Below are 5,495 nucleotides of genomic sequence, written 5' to 3'. Positions count from 1 at the left end.
TGTATTACCGAGTGGGCCCCGAGATACCTCTCCGTCACACGGAGTGACAAATCCCAGTCTCGATCCATACTAACTCAACGAACACCTTCGGAGATACCTGTAGAGCATCTTTATAGTCACCCAGTTACGTTGCGACGTTTAATACACACAAAGCATTCCTCCGGTGTCGTTGAGTTATATGATCTCATGGTCATAGGAACAAATACTTGACACGCAGAAAACAGTAGCAACAAAATGACACGATCAACATGCTACGTCTATTAGTTTGGGTCTAGTCTATCACATGATTCTCCTAATGATGTGATCCCGTTATCAAGTGACAACACTTGCCTATGGTCAGGAAACCTTGACCATCTTTGATCAACGAGCTAGTCAACTAGAGGCTTACTAGGGACAGTGTTTTGTCTATGTATCCACACATGCACTGTGTTTCCAATCAATACAATTATAGCATGGATAATAAACGATTATCATGAACAAAGAAATATAATAATAACTAATTTATTATTGCCTCTAGGGCATATTTCCAACAGTCTCCCACTTGCACTAGAGTCAATAATCTAGTTCACATCACCATGTGATTCCAACGAATCCAACACCCATATAGTTATGGGGTCTGATCACGTCTTGCTCGTGAGAGAGGTTCTAGTCAACGGTTCTGAAACTTTCAGATCCGTGTGTTCTTTACAAATCTTTATGTCATCTTATAGATGCTGCTACTATGTGCTATTCAGAACTACTCCAAATATCTACTCTACTATACGAATCTGTTTCACTACTCATAGTTATTTGGATTAGTGTCAAAGCTTGCATCGACGTAACCCTTTACGACGAACTCTTTAACCACCTCCATAATCGAGAAAAATTCCTTAGTCCATCAGTTACTAAGGATAAATTTTGACCGCTGCTAGTGATTCAATCATGGATCACTCTCTGTACATCTCAACAGGCTTTGAGTCAAGGCACACATCAGGTGCGGTACCCAGCATGGCATACTTCAGATTCTACGGCCAAGGCATAGAAGACGACCTTCGTCTATTCTCTTTATTCTGCCGGGGTCGGGTTATGAGTCTTACTCAAATTCACACCTCACAACGCAACCAAGAACTCCTTCTTTGCTGATCTATTTTGAACTCCTTCAAAAACTTGTCAAGGCATGCATCATGTTGAAACTTCCATTAAGCGCTTTCGATCTATCTCCATAGATCTTTGATGCTCAACGTTCAAGTAGCGCAATCCAGGTACTCCTTTGAAAACTCCTTTCAAACAACCTTGTATGCTTTACAGAAATTCTACATTACTTCTGATCCACAATATGTCAACCACATATACTTATCAGAAATTCTATAGTGCTCCCACTCACTTCTTTGGAAATACAAGTTTCTCATAAACCTTGTACAAACCCAAAATCTTTGATCATCTCATCAAAGTGTATATTCCAACTCTGAGAAGCTTGCACCAGTCCATTGAAGGATCGCTAGAGTTTGCATACTTGCTAGTATCTTTAGGATCGACAAAACCTCCTGGTTGTATCACATACAATGTTTGCTCAAGGAAACCGTCGAGGAAACAATGTTTTGACATCCTATGTGCAATATTTCATAAATAATGCAACAACTACTAACATAATTCTAACAGACTTTCAGCATCGCTACGAGTGAGAAAGTCTCATCATAGTCAACTGTTTGATCTTGTCGGAAACATCTTTGCGACAAGTCGAGCTTTTCTTAATAGTGACTTATCACCATCATCGTTTGTCTTCCTTTTAAAGATCCATCTTTACTCAATAGTCCTATGACCATCAAGTAGTTCTTCCAAAGTCTACACTTTGTTTTCATACATGGATCCTCTCTCGGATTTCATGGCTTCCAGCCATTTGTCGGAATCCGGGCCCACCATTGCTTTCTCCGTAACTCGTAGGTTCACTGTTGCTCAACAACATGACCTCCAAGACAGGGTTACCGTACCACTCTGCAGTAGTACGCGACCTTGTCAACCTACGAGGTTTGTAGTAACTTGATCCGATGCTCGATGATCACCATCATCAGCTTTCACTTCAATTGGTGTTGGCGCCACGGGAACAACTTCCTGCGCCCTTCTACACACTGGTTGAAGTGATGGTTCAATAACCTCATCAAGTTCTACCACCCTCCCACTCAATTCTTTCGAGAGAAACCTTTCCTCGAGAAAGGATCCGTTTCTAGAAACAAACACTTTGCTTTCGGATCTGAGATTGGAGATGTACCCAACTGTTTTGGATATCCTATGAAGATGCATTTATCCGCTTTGGGTTTGAGCTTATTCGAATGAAACTTTTTCACACAAGTGTCGAAGCCCCAAACTTTCAAGAAACGACAATTTAGATTTCTCTAAACCTCAGTCTATACTATGTCATCTCAACGGAAATACGCGGTGCCCTATTTAAAGTGAATGTGGTTGTCTCTAACGCATAACCCATAAACGATAGTGGTAATTCGATAAGAGACATCATAGCATGCACCATACCAAATAGTGCATGGCTATGACGTTCAGACACAGCATCACACTATGATGTTCCAGGTGGCATGAACTGCGAAACAATTTCCACATTGTCTTAGCTGCGTACCAAAACTCATAACTCAGATATTCATTTCTATGATCATATCATAGACAGTTTATCCTCTTGTTACGACGTACTTCACTCGGGAAACAGAATTGAACTTTTCAATATTTCAGACTTGTGATTCATTAAGTAAATACTCTTGTATCTACTCAAATCGTCATTGAAGTAAGAACATAATGATATCCACTGCGTGCCTCAACACCCATTGGACTGCATACATCAAAATGTATCACTTCCAACAAGTTACTATCTTGTTTCATCTCAATGAAAACAAGGCCTTGCTCATGTGGTATGATTTGCATGTCACTAGTGATTCAAAATCAAGTGAGTATAAAGATCCATCAGCATGGCGCCTCTTCATGCAATTTATACCAACATGACTCAAGCGGCAGTGCCACAAGTAAGTGGTACTATCATCATTACCTCGTATCTTTTGGCACCAATATCATGAACATGTGTAACACTACGATCGAGATTCAATAAACCATTGAAGGTGATTATTCAAGCAAATAGAGTAACCATTATTCTCTTTAAATGAATAAGCGTATTGCAATAAACACGATCCAATCATGTTCATGCTTAACGCAAGCACCAAATAACAATTATTTAGGTTTAACACAAATCCCGATGGTAGAGGGAGTGTGCGACGTTTGATCATATCAACCTTGGAAACACTTCCAACACGTATCGTCACCTCGCCTTTAGCTAGTCTCCGTTTATGCCGTAGCTTTCATTTCGTGTTACTAATCACTTAGCAACCGAACCGGTATCCAATACCCTCATGCTACTAGGAGTACTAGTAAAGTACACATCAACATCATGTATATCAAATATACTTCTTTCGACTTTTGCCAGCCTTCTTATCTACCAAGTATCTAGAGTTGCTCCGCCTCAGTGACCGTTCCCCTCATAACAGAAGCAGTTAGTCCCGGGCTTGGGTTTAATCTCGGGTCTCTTCATTAGTGTAGCAACTGCTTTGCCGTTTCACGAAGTATCCCTTCTAGCCCTTGCCTTTCTTGAAACTTAGTGGTTTTACTAACCATCAACTATTGATGCTCCTTCTTGATTTCTACTTTCGTAGTGTCAAACATCGCGAATCGCTCAAGGATCATTGTATCTATCCTTGATATGTTATAGTTCATCACGAAGCTCTCACAGCTTGGTGGCGGTGACTTTGGAGAACCATCACTATCTTATCTGGAAGATCAACTCCCACTTGATTCAAGCGATTGTCGTACTCAGATAATCTGAGCACACGCTCAACGATTGAGCTTTTCTCCTTTACTTCATGGACAAAGAATCTTGTCGGAGGTCTCATACCTCTTAACAAGGGCACAAGCATGAAATCAAAATTTCATCTCTTTAGAACATCTCTTATGTTCCGTGACGTTTCAAAACGTCTTCGGCGCCTTGCTTCTAAGCCATTAAGTATTTTGTACTGAACTATCGTGTAGTCATCAGAAACGTGTATGTCGGATGTTCACAACATCTACAGACGATGCTCGAGGTGCAGCACACCGAGTGGTGCATTAAGGACATAAGCCTTCTGCGCAGCAACGAGGACAATCCTCAGTTTTACAGACTCAGTGTGCAAAGTTTTCTACTATCAACTTTCAACTAAATTTTCTCTAGGAACATATAAAAACAGTAGAGCTATAGCGCAAGCTACATCGTAATTCACAAAGACCATTAGACTATGTTCATGAAAATTAGTTCAATTAATCATATTACTTAAGAACTCCCACTCAAAAAGTACATCTCTCTAGTCATTTGAGTGGTACATGATCCAAATCCACTATCTCCAGTCCGATCATCACGTGAGTCCAGAATAGTTTCAGTGGTAAGCATCTCTATGATAATCATATCAATTATACGATTCATGCTTGACCTTTCGGTCTCATGTGTTCCGAGGACATGTCTGCACATGCTAGGCTCGTCAAGCTTAACCCGAGTGTTCCGCGTGTGCAACTGTTTTGCACCCGTTGTATGTGAACGTTGAGTCTAGCACACCCGATCATCACGTGGTGTCTCGAAACGAAGAAGTGTCGCAACGGTGCACAGTCGGGGAGAACACAATTTCGTCTTGACATTTTAGTGAGAGATCACCTCATAATGCTACCGTCGTTCTAAGCAAGATAAGGTGCATAAAGGATTAACATCACACGCAATTCATAAGTGACATGATATGGCCATCATCATGTGCTTCTTGATCTCCATCACAAAGCACCGGCACGATCTTCTTGTCACCGGTGTCACACCATGATCTCCATCATCATGATCTCCATCAACGTGTCGCCATTGGGGTTGTCGTGCTACTCATGCTATTACTACTAAAGCTACGTCCTAGCAATATAGTAAACGCATCTGCAAGCACAAACGTTAGTTTAAAGACAACCCTATGGCTCCTGCCGGTTGCCGTACCATCGACGTGCAAGTCGATATTAACTATTACAACATGATCATCTCATACATTCAATATATCACATCACATCGTTGGCCATATCACATCACAAGCATACCCTGCAAAAACAAGTTAGACGTCCTCTAATTGTTGTTGCATGTTTTACGTGGTGACCATGGGTATCTAGTAGGATCACATCTTACTTACGCAAACACTACAACGGAGATATATGAATTGCTATTTAACCTCATCCAAGGACCACCTCGGTCAAATCCGATTCAACTAAAGTTGGAGAAACCGACACTCGCCGGTCATCTTTGAGCAACGGAGTTACTCGTAGCGATGAAACCAGTCTCTCGTAAGCGTACGAGTAATGTTGGTCCGAGCCGCTTCGATCCAACAATACCGCAGAATCAAGAAAACACTAAGGAGGGCAGCAAAACGCACATCACCGCCCACAAAAACTTTTGTGTTCTACTCGAGAAGACATCT

The sequence above is a fragment of the Hordeum vulgare genome, chromosome 3H, assembly GCF_904849725.1.
Source record: "Hordeum vulgare subsp. vulgare chromosome 3H, MorexV3_pseudomolecules_assembly, whole genome shotgun sequence".
In the NCBI taxonomy this organism is placed as follows: Eukaryota; Viridiplantae; Streptophyta; class Magnoliopsida; order Poales; family Poaceae; genus Hordeum; species Hordeum vulgare.
This window is presented reverse-complemented; position numbering follows the sequence as displayed.